This window comes from Pseudophryne corroboree, unplaced genomic scaffold (assembly GCF_028390025.1).
Source record: "Pseudophryne corroboree isolate aPseCor3 unplaced genomic scaffold, aPseCor3.hap2 scaffold_316, whole genome shotgun sequence".
NCBI classification, from domain to species: Eukaryota; Metazoa; Chordata; class Amphibia; order Anura; family Myobatrachidae; genus Pseudophryne; species Pseudophryne corroboree.
This window is the reverse complement of record NW_026969839.1, coordinates 296,601-307,793: the sequence shown is the minus strand read 5'-3', so window position 1 is coordinate 307,793 and position 11,193 is coordinate 296,601. Positions and strand designations below refer to the sequence as shown.

General features: G+C 44.1%; 7 non-coding genes and 1 pseudogene across 7 annotated transcripts; 5 read left to right on the top strand and 3 right to left on the bottom strand.

Annotated features, from left to right (window-relative positions):
- Positions 1–7,086: 7,086 nt before the first annotated feature.
- LOC135017483 (U1 spliceosomal RNA) lies at positions 7,087–7,250 on the top strand. Its single transcript, XR_010215303.1, has one exon. It is a non-coding gene; the product is annotated as a U1 spliceosomal RNA (small nuclear RNA).
- Positions 7,251–7,402: 152 nt separating this feature from the next.
- LOC135017491 (U1 spliceosomal RNA) lies at positions 7,403–7,565 on the top strand. Its single transcript, XR_010215311.1, has one exon. It is a non-coding gene; the product is annotated as a U1 spliceosomal RNA (small nuclear RNA).
- A 1,191-nt stretch (positions 7,566–8,756) lies between these two features.
- LOC135017436 (U1 spliceosomal RNA) lies at positions 8,757–8,919 on the bottom strand. Its single transcript, XR_010215261.1, has one exon. It is a non-coding gene; the product is annotated as a U1 spliceosomal RNA (small nuclear RNA).
- A 152-nt stretch (positions 8,920–9,071) lies between these two features.
- On the bottom strand, positions 9,072–9,235 carry LOC135017489 (U1 spliceosomal RNA). Its single transcript, XR_010215309.1, has one exon. It is a non-coding gene; the product is annotated as a U1 spliceosomal RNA (small nuclear RNA).
- Positions 9,236–9,828: 593 nt separating this feature from the next.
- LOC135017555 (U1 spliceosomal RNA) lies at positions 9,829–9,956 on the bottom strand (annotated as a pseudogene).
- A 144-nt stretch (positions 9,957–10,100) lies between these two features.
- LOC135017574 (U5 spliceosomal RNA) lies at positions 10,101–10,216 on the top strand. Its single transcript, XR_010215372.1, has one exon. It is a non-coding gene; the product is annotated as a U5 spliceosomal RNA (small nuclear RNA).
- A 270-nt stretch (positions 10,217–10,486) lies between these two features.
- On the top strand, positions 10,487–10,602 carry LOC135017583 (U5 spliceosomal RNA). The gene has a single exon (XR_010215380.1). It is a non-coding gene; the product is annotated as a U5 spliceosomal RNA (small nuclear RNA).
- A 264-nt stretch (positions 10,603–10,866) lies between these two features.
- On the top strand, positions 10,867–10,982 carry LOC135017570 (U5 spliceosomal RNA). The gene has a single exon (XR_010215368.1). It is a non-coding gene; the product is annotated as a U5 spliceosomal RNA (small nuclear RNA).
- The last annotated feature ends 211 nt before the right edge of the window (positions 10,983–11,193 follow it).

The window sequence follows — 11,193 nt, the reverse complement described above, 5'->3', positions numbered from 1 at the left end:
CTTGATTTTTTAAATGCAACAATTGATAAAGACACCTGATAATTGCTCTGTGGAGTCTTATTTTGTGTTTTGTGTTTAGTCTTTAGATCTGAATTTGAATGTACTTGTGAACTAACTTAATTTCCTACTTCTAAATTCATTCCTAAATTCACTACTTACATGAATCCTGTAGTTGGGCATTTTGGGACTTCGATTGTGGGCATTGTTTTGTGTCCAGACCAGCAGCAGGTGGTGTGCATTTGCTGGAAAGGCATCGAAGACCTCCGATATGCTGCATCTCCTGATGTGTGTCTCCCTCAAGTGGCTGTCAGCAAATGCCTGCTAGACACCCCATTCCAAGCTGATTGTGACATCATGGAACATGCATCATAGAACAGGCATGCTAAAACATGGGTCTTCAACCTGCGACCCTCCAGCTGCTGTGGAACTACACATCCCAGCATGCCCTGCCTCAGTTTTAGCATACCTTAATAGCAAAACTGTGGCAGGGCATGCTGGGATGTGTAGTTTCACAGCAGCTGGAGGGCCACAGGATGAAGACCCATGTGCTAGAGCCAAGCCGCAGGTACATTGAATGCTAGCAAGCTGAATATTTAAATCCTTTTTGTTCCGCAGCATTCCAATGCGGAAGATTCCATGGAACCAGAGATCCTTCCATTGAGAAGGACATGCTGCCTGGATGACTACACTGTGCAAATTAAATCACGGAGCCAGTTGGCTTGTGGGTGGCTCTGGTGACTGGGTGGTTGGGTGGGTGGTGTGTCGGAAGTGGAGCGCATGCAAATGATTGTGTATCATCCAGCTAGTGAGAGAGAAAACTCATGCAGGAGTGTGCCTGCTTGTCAGTGGGTTATGCACCTTGCCAGACGTTAAATCTACATAGAGCAGCTGGAGGGGACAAGAGCAGGTTTGCAAAATATAGATAGAAGAGCATATATGCTGGCGCATTCTCCATGATTGTGTCAGCTTATGTTTTGGTGCACTGCACTTTCCTCCACTAAGTTTTAGCCATTTTTGTTAAGCTCAAGTGTAGTTGCTTCTCGGCCTTTTGGCTGTGATCTTGTATCGTGGTTGAAGGGTCTGCTGGAGGGAGGGATTGTTTTCTTCATTGGCGAAAGACCAAAGATATTCCAGGATGGAAGGCTTGGGAACACTATCTGTTTTTCAGTTGTGGAAGAGCACAGAGGTCGGATTGGACTACATTCTATAGTAAAGGATATCTTTCTATTTATTGACCCTCCCCTTATATGTGTCTGTGTTACAATAAAGCTTCGGTTTTGTGAATCCCTCACCCTCTTACACTCCACACCCATAGCCTTATTAACTGTTGTATTATTGTATAGTTTAAATGTATAGTGCAGTTCATGATTTATAGTGTAGGCTGGCCTGTGCTGTAGTTCTGGAACTGTACTATACCGTCAGCATTTGTATTGTGTTTTGGCTGTGCTGCAACACTGTACTTATGTGTGTAATGTTTATGTATGTTTTTTTAATGTCAATAAAAACTGCTTTTTCAAGCCAATATCTGAAAACAATCAATGTTTATCTTTGATGGCAATAAAAGTGGTATGATATTTGATGCTTTTGAAAGGCAATATCTGATATGTCCCCTATCTGGGAACCATATATTAAATGGCTTTTAAGAAAAGGGAGATGGGAGAAGAGCTTTCAGTACTTGTAGGACCGATGCACATAAAGAAGCAAAAAAACATACATAAACATTACACACATAAGTACCGCGTTGCGGCAATGCCAAAACACAATAGAAATGCTGACGGTATAGTACAGTTCAAGAACTACAGCACAGGCCAGCCTACACTATAAATCATGAACTGCACTATACATTTAAACTGTACAATAATACAACAGTTAATAAGGCTATGGGTGTGGAGTGTAAGAGGGTGAGGGAATCACAAGCCCGAAGCTTTATTGAAAGACTGACACATATAAGGGGAGGATTAATAAATAGAAAGACATCCTTTACTATAGAATGTAGTCCAATCCGGTCTTTCAACTCTTCCACAATTGAAAAACGGATAGTGTTCCCAAGCCTTCCATCCTGGAATATCTTTGGTCTTTTGCCAATGAAGAAAGCAATCCCTCCCTCCAGCAGACCCTTCAACCACAATACAAGATCACAGCCAAAAGGCCGAGAAGCAACTACACTTGAGCTTAACAAAAATGGCTAAAACTTAGTGGAGGAAAGTGCAGTGCACCAAAACATAAGCTGACACAATCATGGAGAATGCGCCAGCATATATGCTCTTCTATCTATATTTTGCAAACCTGCTCTTGTCCCCTCCAGCTGCTCTATGTAGATTTAACGTCTGGCAAGGTGCATAACCCACTGACAAGCAGGCACACTCCTGCATGAGTTTTCACTCTCACTAGCTGGATGATACACAATCATTTGCATGTGCTCCACCTCCGACACACCACCCACCCAACCACCCAGTCACCAGAGCCACCCACAAGCCAACTGGCTCCGTGATTTAATTTGCACAGTGTAGTCATCCAGGCAGCATGTCCTTCTCAATGGAAGGATCTCTGGTTCCATGGAATCTTCCGCATTGGAATGCTGCGGAACAAAAAGGATTTAAATATTCAGCTTGCTAGCATTCAATGTACCTGCGGCTTGGCTCTAGCACATGGGTCTTCATCCTGTGGCCCTCCAGCTGCTGTGAAACTACACATCCCAGCATGCCCTGCCACAGTTTTGCTATAAGGTATGCTAAAACTGAGGCAGGGCATGCTGGGATGTGTAGTTCCACAGCAGCTGGAGGGTCGCAGGTTGAAGACCCATGTTTTAGCATGCCTGTTCTATGATGCATGTTCCGTGATGTCACAATCAGCTTGGAATGGGGTGTCTAGCAGGCATTTGCTGACAGCCACTTGAGGGAGACACACATCAGGAGATGCAGCATATCGGAGGTCTTCGATGCCTTTCCAGCAAATGCACACCACCTGCTGCTGGTCTGGACACAAAACAATGCCCACAATCGAAGTCCCAAAATGCCCAACTACAGGATTCATGTAAGTAGTGAATTTAGGAATGAATTTAGAAGTAGGAAATTAAGTTAGTACACAAGTACATTCAAATTCAGATCTAAAGTCTAGGTAGGCCTCACGTCCTGGCAGCCGCCAGCATTTAAAAATGCCTTGATTAGAGGTACGGAATTAAATGTAGATAAGAAGTAGACACAAAATAAGACTCCGCAGAGCAGTTATCAGGTGTTTTTATCAATTGTTGCATTTAAAAAATCAAGCAATTAGGGAACACAATGTTGCAACAATGTAACCCTATTTGCAAAATAGTACTAAATAAGTTTGTCGATGTAAGACATTTGCAAAGGCGCATCCAAAACACGCTGGAAAATGCAACTGAATCTGTTTTTGGAGGCTAGAATAGGAAATGTGCATCGGTCCTACAAGTACTGAAAGCTCTTCTCCCATCTCCCTTTTCTGAAAAGCCATTTAATATATGGTTCCCAGATAGGGGACATATCAGATATTGCCTTTCAAAAGCAGCAAATATCATACCACTTCTATTGCCATCAAAGATAAACATTGATTGTTTTCAGATATTGGATTGAAAAAGCAGTCTTTATTGACATAAAGAAGCAAAAAAACATACATAAACATTACACACATAAGTACTGTGTTGCAGCACAGCCAAAACACAATACAAATGCTGTCGGTATAGTACAGTTCAAGAACTACAGCACAGGTCAGCCTACACTATAAATCATGAACTGCACTATACATTTAAACAATACAATAGTTAATAAGGCTATGGGTGTGGAGTGTAAGAGGGTGACGGAATCACAAGCCCAAAGCTTTATTGAAAGACAGACACATATAAAGGGAGGATTAATAAATACAAAGATACCCTTTACTATAGAATGTAGTCCAATCCGGTCTTTCAACTCTTCCACAACTGAAAAACGGATAGTGTTCCCAAGCCTTCCATCCTGGAATATCTTCAGTCTCTCGCCAATGAAGAAAACAATCCCTCCAGCAGGCTCTTCAACCACAATACAATATCACAGCCAAAAGAGCGAGAAGCAACTACACTTGCGTTTAAACAAAATGGCTAAAACTTAGTGGAGGAAAGTGCAGTGCACCAAAACATAAGCTGACACAATCATGGAGAATGCGCCAGCATATATGCTCTTCTGTCTATATTTTCCAAACCTGCTCTTGTCCCCTCCAGTTGCTCCATGTAGATTTGACGTCTGGCAAGGTGCATAACTCACTGACAAGCAGGCACACTCCTACATGAGTTTTCTCTCTCACTAGCTGGATGATACACATTCATTTGCATGTGCTCCACCTCCGACACACCGCCCACCCAACCACCCAGTCACCAGAGCCACCCACAAGCCAACTGGCTCCGTGATTTAATTTGCACAGTGCAGTCATCCAGGCAGCATGTCCTTCTCAATGGAATAATCTCTGGTTCCATGGAATCTTCCGCATTGGAATGCTGCGGAACAAAAAGGATTTAAACATTCAGCTTGCTAGCATTCAATGTACCTGCGGTTTGGTTCTAGCACATGGGTCTTCATCCTGTGGCCCTCCAGCTGCTGTGAAACTACACATCCCAGCATGCCCTGCCACAGTTTTGCTTTTAAGGTATGCTAAAACTGAGGCAGGGCATGCTGGGATATGTAGTTCCACAGCAGCTGGAGGGTCGCAGGTTGAAGACCCATGTTCTAGCATGCCTGTTCTATGATGCATGTTCCGTGATGTCACAATCAGCTTGGAATGGGGTGTCTAGCATGCATTTGCTGACAGCCACTTGAGGCAGACACACATCAGGAGATGCAGCATATCGGAGGTCTTCGATGCCTTTCCAGCAAATGCACACCACCAGCTGCTGGTCTGGACACAAAACAATGCCCACAATTGAAGGCTCAAAATGCCCAACTACAGGATTAATGTAAGTAGTGAATTTAGGAATGAATTTAGAAGTAGGAAATTAAGTTAGTTCACAAGTACATTCAAATTCAGATCTAAAGACTAGGTAGGCCTCACGTCCTGGCAGCACCCAGCATTTAAAAATGCCTTGATTATAGGTAGGGAATTAAATGTAGATAAGAAGTAGACACAAAAGAAGACTCCACAGAGCAATTATCAGGTGTCTTTATCAATTTTTGCATTTAAAAAATCAAGCAATTAGGGAACACAATGTTGCGACAATGTAACCCTATTTGCAAAATAGTACTAAATAAGTTTGTCGATGTAAGACATTTGCAAAGGCGCAAACAAAACACGCTGGAAAATGCAACTGAATCTGTTTTTGGAGGTTAGAATAGATGCAGGATCAAGTAGCTCAATGGGTAGGGTGTTTGATTAGAATTTAACAGGTTTTAGGTTTGAATCCTGGGTATGATAGTTTGAGGTGTTATTTAATAAAGTATGTTTATATATTAGTCACACATGGCTTACTTGTACAAATGGCATGTCACCAGTTAGTGCTGACTGCTGATATGCCATTTACACAAACATGCCATGTGTGACTGTATATGCATTTAAGGAGGGCACCCCTGCAATACCACAAACCATTGAGTGTCAAGTATACTAGATATATCTTCATATCTCATGTGCTTTCTCTGAGACCAATCTTGTTATGCCCCTTCCCCACAAGGCATGCGCCTTTTGTCCATATTGCAAAAATGGGGGGGAGGGCATATAATTCTCTGTCACAGGGCACCAAAAAGTCTAGTTATGGCTCTGGTATGCATTATGTAATCTGGCAGACCATCTCTCCAACACTGGCTGGTTGGAATAGAAATCCGGTTATCTATGTGAGCAAATGACCATCAACGATTTACTCTCAAACACTAAAAAATGGACAAAAATGGTCCCCTAAACAAATTGGTTAAATTTTGGGTTTAACCAATTTGTGTAATGACCATTTTTGACCACTTTTCTAGTGTTTGGGAGCAAATGGTTAATTGACATTTGCTCCTATACATTACCAGATTTTCATTCCAACCATCCAGACTGGATAGATAGCCTGACAGATAATTGTGTAGTGTACGCCCAGGATAACTGTTAGTCATGCTTTATTTTATGGCGGCACATAAATGGGTGGACAGATCCAGGGCAAGCACTGCCCACTCATGCATAGTTGTCAACTGATGTGAAGTTCCAGGGGGCAATCTCAGTTATAAAGGGAAGTATCTGGAAATTGTCCCTAGTTAAAAAAAAAAAATTTGATCAACTCCATTTATTTAGTATGATATCCCAGGTGATAGGATGCCGGCAGTCAGAACAACATACTTTATTAAATAACACATCTCAAACTACCATACCCAGGATTCAAACCTATAACCTGTTGAATTCTAATCAAACACCCTACCTATTGAGCTATTTGATCCTGCATAAAAATTGTGAACATTATATGAAGCTATTGGTACTTTGCAAAAAAAAAGAATCAGCATTACAACGCAGCAGATCCATGCAGTTTGCAGCCACACACTACATGTATCTGCTCAGCCACAATGCTGATTATTTCTTCACAAAGTACAAGGTGAGCTCCAAACAGAATTCTCTAGCTTAGAATTATACCTTTCTTTGCCAAACCTAGAAGTCGGGTCCCCCACCCTGGGATCCCCCAGAGGGAGGCCTGCACCGTCATGCGGCAGGCTTGTCCGTTTTGGAAGCAGGCTGATGGGCAGCCCAGGATTGCTTCAGTCTGGGCTTGGCAGGTCTGGAAACATGAGCTTGCTTTGGGTATGCCTGACCTTGGGTACGCTTTACCTGGAGGATGAAAGGGCCAAGAAAAGTACTTTTAGCCTTCTGCGTGGTAGGAGTCATACTAGGTAGGCAAGCTGTTTTAGCAGTAGCCAGATCAGCTACAATCTTATTGAGGTCTTCTCCAAAAGGAGATTCAACTGAGGCAGCACAAGGGAACTCTCATCTGGGGACAACAACTGCAGGGAGAACACATATTTTCAGATGAACATGGTAGGGCAGAAGGCTGCCTAATACTGAAGCACCCCCAAACAACAAATCAAATGCAACTTACTTGACAGAGATGTGCCTGAGCAACGGCCCTCCCCAGCCCTATCCCAAATCATACTTATTTTGCATAGGAGATACCATGGTCATGAAGATTGTTCTCCCAGGGTTAGGTTCATTCATTGCATTCTGGGTATGCTGACCCCTGTGATTTCCCCAAATGTGGGAAACTCGACTGCATTATTTGTGGTAGTGGGGGACTGTATTTGTGCTTTCCTCTGGTCAGCTCTGGTAAAATTCAGATTTCTTTGTCTCAGATCTTCCTCTAGCCTTGTTCTTCTTTCGAGAGTTCCCTTGTGCTGCCTCAGTTGGATCTCCTTCACTTGACAGGGGGGTGCCCGAGCAGCGACCCTCCCCAGCTCTAGCCCAACTCCTACTTACCTGCCAGGTGAGATACTATGATCATGAAGTTGCTTCTCCCAGGGCAAGGCTCACCCATTGCACTCTGGGTGTGCTGCCCCTGCGATTTCCCCAAATGTGGGAAACTTGACTGCATAATTTGAGTTTTCCCTGGTCGGCTCTCATGTAATTCAGATCTCTTTGTCTCAGGTCTCTCTCCAGCCTAGTTTGCTGTCTGGTTCCACTTCTTTTTTCTTGAGCCCCTCCCTTCTATACCCTTGTGCACTATCCTGACTTCTCCTCCCGTCTGCTTACTTTGTGCCTCCCAATGCACAATGCAAACTACGGGTAGTGCTGCAGGGCCCACACCCTTTTACTTGCTTTACAGAGCAGCTCTGGAGCTGTTACAGTGCCCAGCTGCTGCAAGAAATAAGCTTGAATGCTTCAGGGGCTGGGGAATGGCCAACATGAGCCCCACACCGAAGGAGGGTGGGGGTGCTTAATGTGAACTAGGGGTCATCCAAGCACCACAAAAGGCCTCCATGCCCTGCACGCTCCTTTTCTCTTTTCATATGCAGACGAGGGTTGAAGCCAACTTTGACCCACTGCTTGGATGACATCACCATATTCAAATCCATCTGCTGCAGGCCATCCCCCAGGAATGCTTGCACTAGTTGTTGCATTTGGTTTGTTGTTTGGGGGTGCTTCAGTATTAGGCAGCCTTCTGCCACCCCATGTTCATCTGAAAATATGTGTTCTCCCTGCAGTTGTTGTCCCCAGATGAGAGTTCCCTTGTGCTGCCTCAGTTGAATCTCCTTTACTTGACAGAGATGTGCCTGAGCAACGGCCCTCCCCAGCCCTATCCCAAATCATACTTATTTTGCATAGGAGATACTATTGTCATGAAGATTGTTCTCCCAGGGTGAGGTTCATTCATTGCATTCTGGGTATGCTGACCCCTGTGATTTCCCCAAAACACCCGAATCCAAAACACACCCGAATCCGACAAAAAAAATTCGGTGAGGTTTAGCCAAAATGCATGGCGGCCTTTTGCGGTGCTTGGATTACCCCTAGTTCGCATTAAACACCCCCACCCACCTTTGGTGTGGGGCTCATGTTGGCCATGCCCCATCCCCTGAAGCATTCAAGCTGATTTCTTGCAGCAGCTGGGCACTGTAACAGCTCCAGAGCTGCTCTTTAAGGCAAGTAAAAGATTGTGTGGGCCCTGCAGCACTACCTGTAGTTTGCATTGTGCATTGGAAGGCACAAAGTAAGCAGACGGGAGGAGAAGTCAGGATAGTGCACAAGGGTATAGAAGGGAGGGGCTCAAGATAAAAGAAGTGGAAACAGACAGCAAACTAGGCTGGAGAAAGACCTGAGACAAAGAGATCTGAATTATACGAGAGCCGACCAGAGGAAACACAAATTATGCAGTCAAGTGTCCCACATTTGGGGAAATCGTAGGAGCAGCACACCCAGAGTGCAATGGGTGAGCCTTGCCCTGGGAGAAGCACCTTCCTGATCATAGTATCTCACCTGGCAGGTAAGTAGGAGTTGGGCTAGAGCTGGGGAGGGTCGCTGCTCGGGCACCCCCCTGTCAAGTGAAGGAGATCCACCTGAGGCAGCACAAGGGAACTCTCGAAAGAAGAACAAGGCTAGAGGAAAATCTGAGACAAAGAAATCTGAGTTTTAACAGAGCTGACCAGAGGAAAGCACAAACACAGTCCCCCACTACCACAAATAATGCAGTTGAGTTTCCCACATTTGGGTAAATCACAGGGGTCAGCATACCCAAAATGCAATGAATGAACCTCACCCTGGGAGAACAATCTTCATGACCATGGTATCTCCTATGCAAAATAAGTATGATTTGGGATAGGGCTGGGGAGGGCCGCTGCTCATGCACATCTCTGTCAAGTAAAGGAGATTCAACTGAGGCAGCACAAGGGAACTCTCATCTGGGGACAACAACTGCAGGGAGAACACATATTTTCAGATGAACATGGGAGGGCAGAAGGCTGCCTAATACTGAAGCACCCCCAAACAACAAACCAAATGCAACAACTAGTGCAAGCATTCCTGGGGGAAGTTCTGCAGAAGACGGATTTGCATACGGTGATGTCATCCAAGCAGTGGGCCAAAGTTGGCTGGAACCCTCATCTGCATATGAAAAGAGAAAAGGGGTATGCAGGGCATGGCGGCCTTTTGCGGCGCTTGGATGACCCTTAGTTCGCATTAAACACCCCCACCCTCCTTCGGTGTGGGGCTCATGTTGGCCATGCCCCATCCCCTGAAGCATTCAAGCTGATTTCTTGCAGCAGCTTGGCACTGTATCAGCTCCAGAGCTGCTCTGTAAGGCAAGTAAAAGGGTGTGGGCCCTGCAGCACTACCTGTAGTTTGCATTGTGCATTGGAAGGCACAAAGTAAGCAGACAGGAGGAGAAGTCAGGATAGTGCACAAGGGTATAAAAGCGAGTTTCCCACATTTGGGAAAATCACAGGGGTCAGCATACCCAGAATGCAATGAATGAACCTCACCCTGGGAGAACAATCTTCATGACCATGGTATCTCCTATGCAAAATAAGTATGATTTGGGATAGGGCTGGGGAGGGCCGCTGCTCAGGCACATCTCTGTCAAGTAAAGGAGATTCAACTGAGGCAGCACAAGGGAACTCTCATCTGGGGACAACAACTGCAGGGAGAACACATATTTTCAGATAAAAATCTTGGTCATGCTCTGGTTTCTCTTCAGAACGAACAAATCTTTCGCCTTTTATTAAAGATTTCCGTGGAGAGGAGCAAAACCGAGTTTTATCTCAATTTTTGCATGCCCCATCTTTTTGGGGTTTCTTTTATCGGTTTAAAGATAGAATGAGTGTGCTTTAATGTAAGCTCATTTGCATAGAAATGACAGTAAATGTTTGTTTCTTTTCAAACAGAACTTTCTTGACCATGCTACTTGCTTGAAAGATCTGGGAGCACATGGAATACAGTACAAACCATGCTTATAGCAAGGAGAAGCCAGGTGAGAAATCTGCTTACTTTCAAGTTGGGCGCTCACTTTGATCTGAATGAGGACTGCTGGCACAGCATTTAGGCGACAGGTGGAATCTTGGTCATGCTCTGGTTTCTCTTCAGAACGAACAAATCTTTCGCCTTTTATTAAAGATTTCTGTGGAGAGGAGCAAAACTGAGTTTTATCTCAATTTTTGCATGCCCCATATTATTGGGGTTTCTTTTATCAGTTTCTTGTTAGCTTTAATGTAAGTTTATTTGCATAACAATGACTATAAATGTCTGTTTCTTTTCAAGCAGAACTTTCTTGACCATTCTAATTGCTTGAAAGATCTGGGAGCACATGGAAAAGAGTACAAACCATGCTTATAGCAAGGGGAAGCCTGGTGAGAAATCTGCTTTCTTTCTTTCAAATTGGGTGCTCACTTTGCGCTGAATGAGGACTGCTGGCATGGCACTCAGGCGACAGGTGGAATCTTAGTCATACTCTGGTTTCTCTTCAAAACGAACAGATCTTTCGCCTTTTACTAAAGATTTCCGTGGAGAGGAGCAAAACTGAGTTTTATCTCAATTTTTGCATGCTCCGTCTTATTGGGGTTTCTTTTATCGGTTTAAAGATAGAACGAGTGTGCTTTAATGTAAGCTCATTTGCATAGAAATGACAGTAAATGTTTGTTTCTTTTCAAACAGAACTTTCTTGACTATACTAAATGCTTGAAAGATCTGGGAGCACATGGAAAAGAGTACAAACCATGTTTATAGCAAGGGGAAGCCTGGTGAGAAATCTGCTTTCTTTCTTTCAAATTGGGT